Below are 17,161 nucleotides of genomic sequence, written 5' to 3' on the forward strand. Positions count from 1 at the left end.
ATCTGTTAGAAGAAACTGTATCTCAAAATTTTAAAGAGAGAACAACTTATATATATATGCCAAAAATAAGGGTAACTATTATGAAGGGATAGAATATGACTTTAAAATGAAAAATAAAAATGTTTTTTTAAAAAAGGGATTGATAAGATGTTGGTTGAAAAAGGGAAAAAGAAAAATTAAAAAAAACAGTTAAAAAATTAACTTTGAAAGACTAATGAATCATGGTAAAAAAGCCATGAATTCTATGTGCAGTATTCCCCTAGTGCTGGAGTTCTCCCGTTCTCATTGATCGATAAACTTGGTCTTGGCTGGCTGTTCATGCTGATCTTCTGGGGGAGGGGCCTGTTGCCATGGTTCCCAAATGTCTTTGCCGGAGGCGGAATTGCCCCGCCCTTGCCGTCCGGGCTAAGCAATCTGCTCGGGTTTGCTCTCGGGAGCTTTTGTTCCCTGCAAGCTTTCCATATGGCTTTGGAGGATGAGAGTGAGAATGGTGGCCTCCCAATCTCTGCCCGGAGGAGCCGAGAACTCGGGGCCCTGCTCCTCACTGCACCCCCAGAGAAAAGCAGTCAGTCACTCCCATCTCCCCGGTCTCCGGCCGCACTCCATGGTCACCCGGCCTGTGACCATGCATTTCTATCTGTGGCACCCAATTCAGTGTGGAGTCTCCAAACCCAGCAGATCCCTGTGGTGCGCTCCCATGCCCCTCCTCCCGGGGGAGGAAGGGGAGTCTCCCGGATCTGCCACTTGTTGGGTCCCTGCTGGAGGAGCAGTGGCCCAACTGTGCCACTGATCACAGTTTATGGCAACCCTGAGCTGAGAGCCCACGCCTCGGCTCCGTCTCTGCAGCTGGCGTCCCTGCTCTGATACCCAGGAGCTCTGCTGCACTCAGGTACCCCCAGGTTTGTGTGACCCCAAGCGTCCTGAGACCACGCTGTCCCAGCGAGGGTTCACCCCCCCCCGCTTAGCCACTAGAGTGACGTCCCTCAGCGGAGCCGACTTCTAAAAGTTCTGATTTTGGGCTCCGCGGTTCTATCACTTGGTAGAAGTGGCCAACGGAGGCCCCCTCCCCCGCCGTCTATCTTCCTGAATATCGCCTCGGATTCACTTCTCCACACGTCCTACCTTCCAGTAAGTGGTCACTTCTCTGTTCAGAGAGTTGTTGCTACTCTCCTCTTCGGTCTCCTGTTGAGTTCGTAGGTGTTCAGAATGGTTTGATCCTTATTCAGCTGAATTCCTGAGACCAGACGAAATCCAGGTCTGCTACTCCTCCACCATCTTGCTCTGCCCGCAGCAAGATTTATTTACTTATTTTAGAGAGAGAGTGACGGGGGGGGGGGGGTGCTAGAGGGAGAATCCCAAGCCGACTTCACACTGAGCATGGAGCCTTTTCAGGGCTCAATCCCAGGACCCTGAGATCATGACCTCAGCTGAAATCAAGAGTCGGAAGCTTAACTAACTCAGCCACCCAGGTGCCCCTAGGAAGACATTTCTTATCTTGAAGTTATAAAGTTTCCTTTCTTTTCTGCTGAGACTTACATATAGTTTTGCCTATTTACATATAATGTACTTATTTATAAGTACGCCTTTAATTCATCTGAAGTGTAATTTTATGTATGGTATGAAGTCAGGACAAGGAGGGGAGGGAGAACTCAAATTCGGTCCATGCTGGGTTCCCCAAATCCCTAAACCCCACACTCTGAGATGGCTATATCTGCCTCAAGGTGCCTTCTCCAGGCCAAGGAATGCGCCAGAGGGTTGCCACTTTCAAACATGCCCAGAGGCTGGGGATGAACTGTGAGGCAGGGGATAGAACTCTGCCCTCGATTTTTTTTATTCCAAATGGAGAGCAGATGAACTCAATAGCATTTTTGCAAAAGTCCATCTTAGCCCTGATGATTCAAAACATCCCCTAATCACAGCCAGAAACTTCCTATTTACTAAAAACAATATTCATTCTCTTTTAATTCCATTTTCTACTTTGGAGTTAAGAGAGAAAAAATACCTCCACATACACAGAGAGAAAGGTAATATGCAACCCACCCCTGTACCCTCCTCTGAGTAAAGTGAAACGAATGGTTTGATGTGAATAACTTTCTGTTTTTAGCTCAAAGTAGAAAAGAGTAGTGTTAAAAATAGAAATACTAGGCCCCAAATGGAGTCCCTTGTGCAAAGCCCCATGTCACAAACCAGGACTTCATGCCTAACCTAACTCCAGTTGTAGACTCTCCCAGGAATGGTATTTTATTTTATTTATTTTTTTTAAAAGTTTTATTTATTTATTTTTTTTAAAGATTTTATTTATTTATTTGACAGAGAGAGAGACAGCGAGAGCAGGAACACAAGCAGGGGGAGTGGGAGAGGGAGAAGCAGGCTTCCTGCAGAGCAAGGAGCCCGATGTGGGACTCGATCCCAGGACCCTGAGATCATGACCTGAGCCGAAGGCAGACGCTTAACGACTGAGCCACCCAGGCGCCCAGGAATGGTATTTTAAACCAGTCTGCAATTTCCTAATCAACACAAGTAAACTAAAGGACAGATCCCTGCCCTTCCCCCAGAGGAAGGTGACCAGCCTGAAACAAACCTTTCTTTTGTTGATGACTTCCTTGTCCCTACTCCCTTTTCCTATGCATGTCTTCCGTTTTATACTGCTCCTTTCTTTTTGCTGGACAAGGTGCTGCCTCATTCAGAAATTGTGGGCCAATTAGACCTTCAAGTTTACTCAGTTGAATTGTGTTTCCTAAACATCAGTATTTAGAGGAAACAAACACAAGTGAACAAATCTAATATCTAAAAGCAGAATTTGGCTAAATGACTGGCTTGGAATTCCTTTGGCGCTGCAGCTTCAAGCACTGTGTCCTTGAATAAATCATTTGACTCTTTAAATTTCCTCATCTGTGAGCTGAGAACATGCTGAGGGCTGCTTCTTGGGCCTGTTTAAGAGTGCACTGAGGTGATGCAGACAAAGTCCATAGCAGATGTGCATTTTTAGTATTTGCTGGTGGGGAGAGGGCTTACCAATTACATTGCCCACCCATAACAAAAAAGTCAGAGGCCTGGTTCAGAGGGTACTAGAAGTACAGAGTGGGATTAAGGTAGCAGGATGTGTTGGCTCATTGTATGTGTTGGGGGACACAGGTCTTTGTACAATGTCCATGAGAAAGACCTCCACATGCTATGTCCCTAGGGGCACATCAATTCGATGGGGCTTCTTGGGGTCCAACAAGCACGAGTATTCATAAAATGGATAGAAACATTTGAAATTAGGAGATTTCCAGAAAATTCAGGACCTGGTGTGCTTTGTGTGCATCAGTACCTTCTGGGTCCACCTCAAGATATTGATGGACAAGGTTTTCATAGCCTTTAGCCTCTTGGAGCTTCCTCAGATCTGAAAACCCCTGTAAACATCAGGCAGCACAGTGGCCTCTCCCAAGACCAGTGTTTCCACCAGACGGGGCCCCTAATGCTTCCCAAGAGTGGTCAGGAGAAGGGAACCTGGCCCTACACAGCCAGCCCCAAGGCCCTTGTCAAAGCATGGCTCAGGTAGCCAGAACCTGCTTTGTCTGGTGCACAGGGACCAAGAAGGACCCTCAGAGTCAGTCCTTGACCAATGACAGGTGGGTGATGAGGTATAAATGCCCCAGCTCCCTCTCCTCTGGTGGAGACAGCTGAGAAGACCTATACTGTCCCCAAGCTCCCTTTAAGATGGAGCCAAAGTTATCTTCAAGGGGACTTTGCTTGAAATTGGACTCTTGTCTGACCTCCTTCCCTGCCCCACTCCTCTATGGGTTTCTCTTGGGAGCACTTCTTGATAAGCCACTTTCATGAAAATCTTTAGCTCTGCACCTATTTCTGGGGAACCTGACTTAAGATAGCCCCCAGCCTTCACTCTTGGCTCTCCTCTTTCACCATTTGAGGTGAATGGTTCTGCCTGTGGGGTTATTCCTGGAGCCAGAGGCTCTCTCAAACGCCCCCACCTGGATGTAAATCCCAGAGTAAGAACCATGTCTTTTTGCTCCCTGCTATATCTTTGGAGCTCAGGCCAGTCCCTGGCACACATGAGTTGTTGAATGAATGAGTGCTCTTCCTCCTCTGCCTTCCTCTTGGTAACTTCCCTGTTCATTTTCCTCCTAGACCAGGGCTAAATCAGGACATGGAGTGGGTGGCACTCCAGCCAGTCCATGAGAAGCTCAGCTGGACATGGTGGGGAAGTCACTGACATGGTGGTAGGCACTAAAGGGCACTGCTCAAGATTTTTCAATTATTTACCACCAACAACCATCTATATAGCTGCACATTGGAATACACTGTATTCTGATCCACCGTTAAGCTCTCACGGAGCAGAAGCCATTGGCTTTAAAACATGGTCCCTCTAATGACGAATTTGTAAACTGTTTCTACTGACCCATAAGAGAAGCCCAAATTGGCTCTGCCTCACCAGACAATCAACACCAAGTACACACAGGCCGTGAGGGTCTGGGAGGACCACACTGGCATAGATGCTGCTCATTCTATTCAACTTCTAGAGGCTGAGCCCAGAGTTTTTTGAGTTTTGTTTTTCACCATATTTGAAATGATTCTGCAAACACTGATATAACTTTAAATTTAGTGTATCCTGCAGTGGGGGAAGTTTTTAAAGAGACACACAGTGTCTGTAGTTCAATATATGAAATATGGAAGCAACGTGTATGGCTGCATCTTGAGCAGTCATTCTGATGAGGTCCTAATTTACTTGGTCAGTTGTCTGAGGCCAGTATTGTGTTAGATTTCTCAATGACTCAGAAGTCACAGATTATCACCATATTACTGCTCGTGGCTTTGAGTTTTAAGGTTAAATAACAAGCTCAATGGTAGAAGGGCCACAAAGCACAGGGTTCTTTCTAAGAGTCTTCTGCAGCCCTGGTTAGTTTCAGCATTTGTGTTTTAAATCTGATTTTGCATTTTTTTCTTTATGTTTTTACAAAATGTTTAAGCATCAGGCTCTGGGTCTGCAATAGGGAAGAAAAACAAAAATACAGTGTGCTCCATCAAATTAAAGTTACTACTAATTATAAGGCACACTCTTATTTTATATGCCATCAAGAAAAAAAAAAGCTGCCAATTATAACTATGACACACTACTGACTGTAGCATGCAAATGATTTCAGAGAGGACACATTTTGGAAATCAGTAAATCTTGAAACTGAAATGTGCTGATCCGTGTCTTCTGGAGCTCAAGTTGGAGAAGCCTGAGGTTGTAAGTTGGCTTGTTTTGCTGTCTTGTCAGTGACAAACCTGCTGTGTGGGGACTAGCATCTTGGAGTTTACAAAATGGGGGCTGGCGAGATGACCAGCAGGCATTCAGGCCTCCTGGGTTCCACCTAGCATTCTCTCCAGGTGTGACAGGGCTCTCATGGAAGGCATTCTACCTTGACCATGGCTGGAACCCTGGCAAGAGCAGACTCCTGCATCCTGAGCAGGTACTTCTCCCCCAGGTCCCTGGGAAACATGAAGCTTGAAGCTCATTGCCATGGGAAATATGCACTAAAACCTGAGTGTGGTGCCCCTTTGGCCTTCAAGCATTCAGAGGAACTCCAAGGCCAATGGAGCTTTGGGTGGATTTACCACTGCGATCAATCTCATCCATAAATCAGTTCAGCCACAAAGGGTTTGTTCCTACAGTTAACAAAACTGTGCAAAACTTGATGCCAAAAAAGTTCCCTTTCAAAGTCATAGTTGGACACTGGATAATAAACTTACCTAAGGGTCACCTGGAATGTCATTTTGTTTGACTCTTTTCTTTTGATGAAAGCCCAGACTCCATACAGTCAGATGCAGAACACGTGGAAGATTGGTAAGTTGCAAATGGTATTTGTTTGGCAGAAAAGATAAAAAAGATTTTAACTTTATTGCCCTGGACATCTTTAGCCACTTTTGTATTAGGTTGAGCCATATGAAATTACAATTGTTTCAAGGTGACAAGATTGTTGAATATTAACGGTCTCAAGCTTACATCTAACCTTACAAAGTTAGACACACAGAGCTGGCTAATGGCAGATAGTAGAGCTGGTTCAACATGGGATTCTTTTGTCCCATGACTACTGACCAGTCTCTGCCATCTGGAATTGGCATTAACATCCTGTTGATTATTTCTTTAATGAGTTAAATTGATCTTTGACACACGGTCCTTAAGTATTTGTATGAGAATTATAGTTTTCACTTCTGAAAATTATCTCTCAAGTTTTTATTATCTCTGTCTTTGAGGGCCATCCATTCTAAGACACTTGCCAACTGTGGGTCCCAGGCCTTGTGTGTGCATGGTGGGATGGGTGTTCCTTAGCCTCTCCGGACTTCAGTTTCCTCAAGCATTAAATAGATGTATATATATATATATATACAATGGAATATTACCCAACCATCAAAAAGAATGCTATCTTGCCATTTGCAACAACATGGATGGAGCTAGTGAGTATAATGTTAGGCGAAATAAGTCAGTCAGAGAAAGACAAATACCATATGATTTCACTCATATGTGGAATTTAAGAAACAAAACAGATGAGCATGGGGAAAAAAAGAGAGAAGGAGAGGCAAACCAAGAAACAGACTCCTAACTATATATAGAGAACAAACGGATGGTTACTAGAGGGGAGGTGAGCAGGGGGATGGGCTAGATGGGCGATGGGGATTAAGGAACGCATTTGTTGTGATGAACACAGTGTGTTGTATGGAAGTGTTGAATCGCTAAATTGTACACCTGAAACTAATATTACACTGTACGTTAACTAACTGGGATTTAAATAAAAAGCTTTAAAAAAATGAAGGAATCGATGAATTTCTAACACCTCTTCTGGCTCGCTCTCTTATTGATGGCAAGCTGGCCTCCTGTGCCTCTCAAGAGTGCAGTGGCATGAATATTGTCACATTCACTTCTCTTTTGCCACCCCCGCTTCCTACTGAGCTTCACTGGGCTTTCTATAAGCCCTGGAGGAGAATAATGACTCACCCTTTCTGGAAGCCAATCTGAATGTATACAACATCAATTTATGTACAAAAACTGTTGAAGTCAATGGTTCTAATTCTAGGAATTGACCCAAAGAAAAAATCAGATATATAGCAAAGGATGCTCTTGGCAGCATCATTCATAATAGTGAACCAGGACTAAATGGCTAACTGCAGGGCACTGGTTAAAGTATGGTACAGCAATAAACTAGAATATTACACAGTCATTGAAATAGTGATTCTGCGGCTCTTAAATTCAGAAAACAAACTGATGGTGGTCAGCGGGGAGGTGGGTGGGCAGATGGGTGGAACAGGTGAAGAGGGTTAAGAGGTACAAACTTCCAGTTGTAAAATAAAAAGGTCCTGAAAATAAAAGCACTGCATAATAAATAGAGTCTATAATATTATAATAATGTGGTATAAGGACAGATGATAGCTACCCTTATTGTGGTGAGCACTGAGTATTGTATAGAATTGTCAAATCACTATATTGTACACCTGAAACTAACATAACATTATATGCCAACTCCAACTCAAAAATAAATTTTAAAATGGTGATTCTGTTATATGTTTATATATATGTCAATATATCAATATAGTGATAAATTATTAAGTGGAAGAAAAGATGCAAAACAGCATGTATTCCCTGAGCCCATTTTTATAATATCTTTATCTATGGATTTATGTAATACAGCAGACAGAGCCAGATTCTGGATGCCTTAGCACATAGATACAGGGCTCATTTCCAGATGGAGCAATTAGTGGTGGTAAAATACAGGTAATCTTCTCTTCCTTCTTTATATTTTTCAATTTTTCAGCAATAAGCATACTTTTCCCCCATAGTCAAAACAGCTATCTTCATTTTGGGAAAAACAGAAGTAAAAGAGCAGTTTGATGGGTGCTATTCATATATTGAGCCTGGAGTTAACAGCACAGCAATTAGACAAGTTTTCTTGAGGGCACGGAGACCCTCCAATCTACTACTCTGCCGATAGGGACTTATATTTGTTGAACCTAGTACCAGCGATACATCAGCTGGTTGGTGCAGGCCTTGATAAAACAAAGCAAATAAGACATCCTGCCATGGCTGAAGGATGGAATGATGTTCCTCACTCCCTGAGGCCAGGGCCTTGCCAAGCAGAGTGGCGCCTCCCCCAGGCAGTGCACCTTTTTTGACGAATCTACTCAGCTGCCTGCCAGGGAATAGAAGGCCCTCCTCATTCCAAAACATCAGTTTATATTTAAGGAAGTGTTCTCTTTTTTTTTTCCCCTATTACAAAAAAGGAAGTAAGCTCTGAGCTGTAATTTTCCCGTGTGCCGCTGCTTCTGACTCAACCCATTCCAAGCGCCTATCAAGTTCAAATGCACAAGAGAGTCCAGGGATGTGTTCCAATTAGCATTTCCCCAGATGTTTTTTGCTCAGCACCAGCAGTGTAAGATGTGAGCAGGAGGGCTTTCCAAACAGGGTGACTGCCCAGATAACACTGGCAGCATCCAATGAAACCAGGCCAAGCATTCACTCAAACAAGGTCACAGTGGGCTCCTCAGGAGCTTGAAGATGCTGGTGTGCAGCGTGGGTCACCAGGAAGGCAACGGGGAGTGCAGAATTCCACAGACCTGCTGCCCTAGGACTCTTCACCGATGACTATTTCAGCAAAGCAGTGTTCTGCAGAAACTCTTAAAGAAGTGCTGACTTATGGGGACGCTGACATGGCCTCTGGGAGCACTAACTGCTGCATGCAGAATTTCAGTTTTAATTGAAACAAAAGCAAAACCACGGAAAACCCACTAGAATGCATGGAGTAAAGATCCAAAGGCAAAGGAACTAAAGAGGAAGCATGAATCTACGACTTGCAACATTAAAGTGAAAATTTTGAAATAGACCATTAACAACTTATTTTCTGTAAGTTGAGTATGATAAGGCCCTCTGAGCGCATATATTTAGTTTAGGGAAGGAAGACAGCGAGGGATTATGAGAAGGGAATTTGGACTTTTTAAGAAAATGTGAAGGTTCAGTCATTTTGGTCTTGTGAAGATGATTAGTAACTCTGAGATGATGAATCACTGAGGCTTTGAAACTTGTTTAAAATGCAAAAGGGTGGTTTGTTCCTCATCAGGAACTGGAGCTTTGATGCACAGGTCTGCAGAGGCACCCTGGCCTCATGATTTCAGATTGGATATACCAGCAGGTGTTGGTTAGTGCCTTGCCCATAACCCTCGGAGGCCACCGCTCTTGTAGGCTCTGATGACTTTCTACTGAAAACACCTAGAAGTCTCTCCCCACGGCTTACAGATGCTCTGGCCAGACGAGCTCAGAGCAGGGTGACTGACACCTAGTGTGTAAATACCCCAGCTTCCTCCCCCTTGGAGGGACAACATTGATACTCACTACACAGTTTCCCAAGACCAAGACCCAGAGGCTGCCTTCCCTTCTCTGTCCCACTCCCCTACTCTCCTGCCTGAGCCCCCTGTGATCTCCTCCCAAATAGACTATTGGCATTCATATCCTGTCTCTGAATCTGCTACTGGAAAACCCAACCAATGTTTTTCTTTTTGCTATAAACTCAGAGCAAGACATCTTAGGCTATTTCCTCTATCTTGGGCACGCAGGTGCCTTCACCAGCCTCTGGGGCCTTTACTCCTCCCTAGTGTTCCCAGGTAATGAGTATATGGGGGGTGCCTTGGAGTATTCTTACAATCCTGCTTTGATTTAGGTTATGTGACCAGAATTGGGCACAGTGTTTCAGTGCTAACCTAGTCTCATCTTTTCTATACGTGTACACACACACACACACACACACACACTATGATAAAGAGGTTGGTATCTCTCTTATTATCACTACGAATAAAACTAACAGAATAATATCCACCAGACTAGTGTTTCTCAAACTGGAATGTGCACATGTATCACCTGGGGGGGTTCGTTAAAATGCAGGTTTTGACTCCTGGGTCTGGGGTAGGGCCTTAGATTCTACACTTCTAACAAAATCCTTTGCTGATTGACAGCCCACAAGTGGAACAAGGTTCTAATGAGGACAAGACCAGTGCTTTTGATGTCAGTATATTCAGCATCTTGTCCAACTGGCCACATATTGGATGCCTAATATATATTGGTAAAATCAATTCTTGCAATTGTTTTATTAAGAATTCAATCCACTAATTTAATTCAGCTGTCCAGCTGCAGACGAGACAACAGCAGCTATTTAGTCCAAATTCACAAAGAAAAATCTGATGATGGGAAAGTACATATTGGGACACTGGTGATGTCAATGCACAGCATGGGTAGACAGGTAAATCTGAAACGTGAGTCACTGTCCATGAACAGACATTTCTCCAAAGAAGACATACAGATGGCTAACAGACACATGAAAAAATGTTCAACATCACTCGGCATCAGGGAAATACAAACCAAAACCACAATGACATATCACCTCACACCGGTCAGAATGGCTACAATTAACAACTCAGGAAACGAAAGATGTTGGCGAGAATGTGGAGAAAGGGGAACCCTCTTACACTGCTGGTGGAAGTGCAAACTGGTGTAGCCACTCTGGAAAACAGTATGGAGCTTCCTCAAAAGGTTAAAAATAGAACTACCCTACGACGCAGCAATTGCACCACTAGGTATTTATCCAAAAGATACAAACATAGTGATTCGAAGGGGCACATGCACCCCAATGTTTATAGCAGCAATGTCCACAATAGCCAAAATATGGAAAGAGCCCAGATGACCATCGATGGATGAATGGATAAAGAAGATATGGGTGTGTGTGTGTGTGTGTGTGTGTTTGTGTGTATTCCCTTATATATATACTCAGCCATCAAAAGAAGAAATCTTACCATTTGCAATGATGTGGATGGAACTAGAGAGTTTTATGCTAAGCAAAGTAAGTCAGAGAAAGACAAATACCTTATGATCTAACTCATACATGGAATAAAAGAAACAAAACAGATGAACATAGGGGAAGGGAAGGAAAAATAAAATAAGACAAAAGCAGAGAGGGAGGCAAATTGTAACAGACTGTTAACCCTAGGAAACAAACTGAGGGATGCTGGAGGGGAGGTGGGGGGATGGGGTAACTGGATGATGGGCATTAAGGAGGGCACATTATGTAATGAGCACTGGGTGTTATAAACAACTCATGAATCACTAAATTCTATCAATGAAACTAATATACTATATGTTAACTAACTTGGATTTAAATAAATAAAAAATGTGAGTCACTGTCAACTCATTTACTGGAGACCTGCTCCCTTTAGGGTAATAGGCTAAATGGACACCAAAAGAGGTGTAAGACATTTTCCTGTTTTTGAAAAGTCTTACAATGTGAACGGGAAGGTAAGACAGAAATAAGGAACGGGAACACGTGTCTGGTGCGTGCTCATAGACGCTAGTAATACCGACAACTTGCATTTACTCAACATAACTCACCTGACTCTCAGTATAGCCCTTCAGATCACTAAATAGGTTGGACTGTTACTAAAGCCCTTGGTCCCTTCCAGCCAGTAAACACAGGGAGCTGCATTTTGCAAGACAGACTTGGATTTCACTTCAGCCCTAGCCTGTACCCATCACAACACACGCGTGCGCACTTGTGCGCACGCACATGCACATGCACCTTGTGGGTGGTGCACCCCTAATCAGAGAAGTCTTAATATTCTGATTCAGGACAAGGGAACTAAGAACATGTTCTTTAAAAACAGAATCTGACCCATGTTCGTAGCTGCATTACTCACAAGAGCTAAAAAGGGGGAAGAAACCCGAACGTTCATCAGTGGATGAATGGATAAACAAAATGTGGTATATATACAGACAGTGGAATATGTCTGTGCCTCAAAAAGGAAAGAAATCCTCACCCTTGCTACAACTGGGTGAAAACTGCAGTAAATGAAATGAGCCAGTCACAAAAAGACAAATAGTGTATGATTCCACTTATATGGGACAGTCAAATGCACAGAGACAGAAAGCAGAATGTGGTTACCAGGCACTGGGAGGAGGGGAATGTGGAATTCGTGTTTAATGGGGTCAGAGTTTCAGTTCAGGAAGATGAAAAAGTTCTGGATCTGGATGGTGGTCGTGTTTGCACAACGTTGTGAATGCAACATTGTGAGTCGTTCCATGTCACAAACTGTTCACTTAAAAACAGCTAAAATTGGGGTCCCTGGGTGATTCAGTTGGTTAAGCATCTGCCTTTGGCTCAGGTCATGTTCCCGGGGTCCTGGGATCGAGCCCCGCCTCCGGCTCTCTGCTCAGTGGGGAGCCTGCTTCTCCCTCTCTCTCTGGCTGCCACTCCCCCTGTTTGTGCTCTCTCCCCCTGCCCCTGACAAATAAATAAAATCTTTAAAAAAAATAGTTAAAGTTGTACATTTTACGTTGTATATGTTTTACCATATTTTAAAAACTCAGAATCCATAAAGGTCAGAAAACAGGGTATCAGAGTTTTTGTTTTGTGTTTTTACAAATGTATGCTGTAGAGACCATCTTCGGAGGAACTGATCTCTAATAACCCAGCAGCACCCTTCAAACTCTGGGTTCCCCTAAGAAGGTAACAATCACCTAAAGCAATGCCCAAGAGAGGAGTGAAATGTAAAGAAGAGTAACCCTCTTGACAGCACTTTCACCGAGTCCATGTAGCTATGGACTGAGGGCCAACCCTGGGCAGGCATACTCAGATGGTGCCTCGATGGGGGGGGGGGCAAAATGCAGCCCCCTCTGCTGTGCCTCCTCCACATCTTGGGGTCTCCTGTTTCCTGATGACATCAGACACTCAGGATGGAGAAGGAAGGCCTGCTGTTCACACACAAAGATTAGGAATTACCATCCCAGCAAAGGATGCTGGGAATCCTTCTAATGTTGGACAGGCCCCTGGAATCAGGCAGCTGGGCTGAGATGCCCCAAGGGTTTAGACCTGGCCACCAGTAGAAGCATCAGCCTAGAGCAGGAGACCTGACGCTGGTCCCAGAGCTGGGGAGCCAGGTGGAACCCCACGTGTCTCTCTTTTGTGTCTACGAGCAATGGCGGCACATCCATGCACTGGGCTGATGTCCTGAGAATTGTCTATTCTGATAACCAAGGGACTGATGTGTTTTTTTTGTTTGTTTGTTTTTAAAGATTTTATTTATTTATTTGAGACAGAGAGCACGTGTGAGAGAGAGCACAAGCCAGGAGGAGGGAGAGGGTACCGGCAGGGGCAGAGGGAGAGGGAGAAGCAGGTTCCCTGATGAGCAGAGAGCTGGACGCAGGGCTCTATCCCAGGACCCTGGGATCATGACCTGAGTGGAAGGCAGATACTTTACCAGCTGAGCCACCCAGGCTCCCCGGGACTGATGTTTTTGACATCATATATAAAGCACCATTACCAGGTAGATTGACTTTGTGAGAATTCATCAAGGTGGATACTGATGTGAAAACTTTCTGTATGTATGTTACACTTTAACAAGTTCAACGTATAATAATAAAATGAATAAACGGTGTCATTTGAAGATTCAAGAATCATGACCCCTCAATGCACAAAGGAGCCTGGGTTGGATCCAGAATGAGGGGAGAAGAAATTCCATAAGGACATAACTGGGGCAATCACCAAACATTGAAGATGGACTGTGGGCTAAAGTAGTGTTGTAGCCACGTTTAATTTCTTGGGTTTGATCATTTACTGTGCATATGTAAGACAATGTCCTCACTCCTAGGAAATACACATGGAAGGTTTTAAATGGGTGTGATGTCTCCACCGTATTCGCAAATGGTTCAGAAACTATATCACATATATGACTACCTACAGAGGCAAAATTTACATTTATGGAATAGTTATGTAGTTATACAATTGCTTGTGCATGTGTATATGTAGAAAGAGAGAAAGAGAGGGTGCCTGGCTGGCTGAGTTGGTAAAGCATGTGACTACTGATCTCAGGTTTGTGAGTTCAAGCCCCACGTTGGGTGAGGAGCCTACTTAGAAAAAAAGAGAGACAGAGAGAAAGAGAGTGATCAGGCAAATGGGGTAAAATGTAAAAAACTAGGGAATCTGGAACTGGGGTAATGGGTATAGAGGAGTCCCTGGTATTATGCTTGCAACTTCTATGGAAATTTGAATTATATAGTACATATGTACATGAAATTATATATGAAAGTATGTAATACAAGGAATCCCTTGTGCTATTCTTGCAACTCTTCCGTAAAATATACCAATAACCTCCCTTCTCTACCCCCAACCCCAAGGGGGAAAAAATTAAAACGATGCACATAAGAATGAAAACCCAGCTGCCAGAAACCACTTCCCTAATTTCTGCTCGCACAGCTCCAAAGCTCACTATCACATTCTCATTGTTGGGAAATCTGTCCTTTGGAAAGCTCAGTAAGCTATGTTCCTTATCCTCAAAATCTGCGTCAATGTGCCCTCGGAACACGAGCCAGAGGAAGCGTTAGCTGGGGCAGACTGCACCTCTTCCTGCCCAAGGCTGTTGAGCCCCGACACCTGGCTGAGCCGTGGCCCCTGAGCATGCCAGACATACCCAGCGGAGCCCCCAGTACAGTCAGCGCTCAGTGGCCACCAGGCAGGCCTGCTGAGCTTACTGATGAGCCCTCGAACCACACATGCCTGGTGGCAAGGCCAGCTGGGGATCCTCCCACCTGTAGGACCTATGGGGCCATCTGGAAAAGGGGCAGGGGTAACTTGGTGGGAGGACAGCAGGGAAACAGCATAAGGAAGGTGCCCAGCACATCCGTCGGCGTAAGAGCCCCAACCCCAATCAGCCCACGCCAGCAGCGTGGGACACCTAGCAGCACACATATACACAAAAATGTCATCTTTGTGGCCCTGGTGGGCTCAATCAGTCAAGCGTGCGACTCTTGATCTCGAGGTCATGGATTTGAGCCCCATGCTGGTGTAGGGATGATAAATAAATAAACTTCAAAAAATGCTCATCTTTGATGGACTCACCCAGCATTTGGCTGTCATATTTCCAGAAAAGAAACAATTTAAATTTCATCAGAGTTAACTTTTGGCTCACTTGGGAAAAATAAAAATTTATTTTTAATTATATATAAAGGGTGGTGGATCAAAATTTTTTCAGTATCTGGGAAACTCTAGATGCATTTAATATGGTCTTGGGGGTAGAGCAGGAAAGGACTATAGGTGAGTGACTGGGGTGGAGGAGACAAGGAAGGGAGCCCAGAGGAGATTATAGAACGGACTGCTCTGGTAACAGGTGTATTTTGTTTTATGTCCCTTGGTAGATTCACAGCAAAAACATGACAGTAAGCATGGTGTTCCCTGTATTTTTTTCTGTCACCCACACCCTAAGTCCTGCTCCTTTAAATACAGCTGAGCCTTGAGCACATGGGTTGGCGCACTGACCCTCTCACACGGTTGAAAATCCAAGTATAACTTTGGACTCCTCCAAAACTTGATTAAGAGCCTGCTGTTGACTGGAAGCCTTAACATAATCAGTCAATTAACACATTTTGTATTACAGACTGTATCCTTACAATACAGCAAGCTAGAGAAAAGAAAATGTTATTAAGAAAATCATAAGGAAGAGCAAATACATTTACAGCCCTGTATGACATTTATCGAAAAATATCCACGTGTAAGTGGACCCACACAGTTCAAACCCAGGTTGTTCGGGCATCAACTGTAGTAGGTACTAGACAAATGACTACAATCTCTCCAAATGGAAGGGAATGTGGAGCATTCACCTCTTAAAAAAAAAAAATGTTTATTTAAATTCAATTAATTAACATATAAAGTATTGTTAGTTTCAGAGGCAGAGCATGCACCTCTTTCACCTGGGAGTAATTTCTGCCTCTTCAGTCTGATTCTGGAAAACTTTGTACTTAGTCATAAATGATGTCTTTGGGTTACTCCAGTTGTTCCCAGCCCTCATTCCCTTGCATGCTGGGAACGAGAGATTCATTCCACAGCGTTATTCTAGTTTCCAGTAGGTTATGTTTTCTGCCCTCCCTTTGATGTCCAAAATCTTTCTGAAGTTCCTACTTACAGAACCTAACATAACGCTTCTTGGAGGATCCTTGTCAGGTCTTGAAAAGATCGTACAATGGATGTGATGGTGGAGAAGCTGAAGCTGTCCTAACTTTGGGGAAGTCCCAGGAAGTCCGTGTCACATGTCACAGGAAAGGTAAAGAAATACACTTTGTTAGCTTTAGCCAGTGATATCTACCACTTAACAAGGGGCCTTCTCTGCATCAGGTACTATACTATACATCGTATCATTTAATCCTCACATCGTCCTGGTGTGACAGGCAAGGACTTTTGGTCCCATTTTACAGATGAGAAAACTGAGCCTCTGAGAGTTTTTCTCATGGCAAGCAGCTGGTGATGGTTGTAAGAGGGATTAGTAGTCAGGATTCTCAGACTTGCAAACCCATGACCTTTTCACAGAATTTCCCCCACTTTTTTTTTTTTTTTAAGTTCTTATTTTAATCACTCGGTGCTCATCACGACGAGTGCATTTCTTAATTCCCATCACCTATTAACTCATCCCCCTACCCACCTCCCCTCTGGTAACCATCAGTTTGTTCTCTATAGTTAAGAGTCTGTTTCTTTCTTTCTTTCTTTTTTTAAAGTGTAAGCTGTACACTCAATGAGGGACTCAAACTGATGACTCCAAGATCAAGAGGGGCATTCTCTACTGACTGAGCCAGCCAGGTGCCCCAAGAGTCTGTTTCTTGGTTTATCTCTCTCTTTCTTTTTTCCCCCAACTTGTTCATTTGTTTTGTTTCTTAAATTCCACATATAAGTGAAATCATATAGTATTTATCTTATTCTTTTTTGTGGCTGAGTAATATTCCATTGTATATATGTACCACATTCTTCTTTATCCATTCAGCAATCGATGGACACTTGGGCTGCTCCCATATCTTAAGTATTGTAAATAATGCTGCTATAAATATCAGGGTGCATGTATCCCTTTGAATTAGTGTTCTTGTATTCCTTGGGTAAATACTCAGTAGCATGATTGCTGGATCATAAGGTAGTTCTATTTTTAACTTTTTAAGGAGCCTCCATACTGTTTTCCACAGTGGCTGCACCAGTTTGCACTCTCACCAACAGTGCACGAAGGCTCCTTTTTCTCTGCATCCTTGCCAACACCTGTTGTTTCCTGTGTTTTTGATTTTAGCCATTCTGACAGGTGTGAGGTGATATCTCATTGCAATTTTGACTTGCATTCA

The 17,161-nt window shown here is 43.8% G+C and overlaps 1 protein-coding gene and 1 non-coding gene across 14 annotated transcripts in view; one reads left to right on the forward strand and one right to left on the reverse strand.

Annotated features, from left to right (window-relative positions):
* RIN2 (Ras and Rab interactor 2) overlaps positions 1-17,161 on the reverse strand; it is a 239,755-nt gene that overhangs the window by 75,980 nt on the left and 146,614 nt on the right. The window contains exon 1 of one of the 13 annotated variants that reach the window (XM_027621525.2): positions 1,123-1,167. The exons of the other annotated variants lie outside the window; for them this stretch is intronic. The gene's annotated coding sequence lies outside the window, so the exon portion shown is untranslated. Of the gene's footprint in view, positions 1-1,122; positions 1,168-17,161 lie in introns of those variants that run through there. 13 annotated transcript variants of the gene reach the window in all.
* On the forward strand, positions 13,840-13,912 carry TRNAS-ACU. The gene has a single exon. It is a non-coding gene; the product is annotated as a tRNA-Ser (tRNA).

This window comes from Zalophus californianus, chromosome 8, assembly GCF_009762305.2.
Source record: "Zalophus californianus isolate mZalCal1 chromosome 8, mZalCal1.pri.v2, whole genome shotgun sequence".
Taxonomy (NCBI): domain Eukaryota; kingdom Metazoa; phylum Chordata; class Mammalia; order Carnivora; family Otariidae; genus Zalophus; species Zalophus californianus.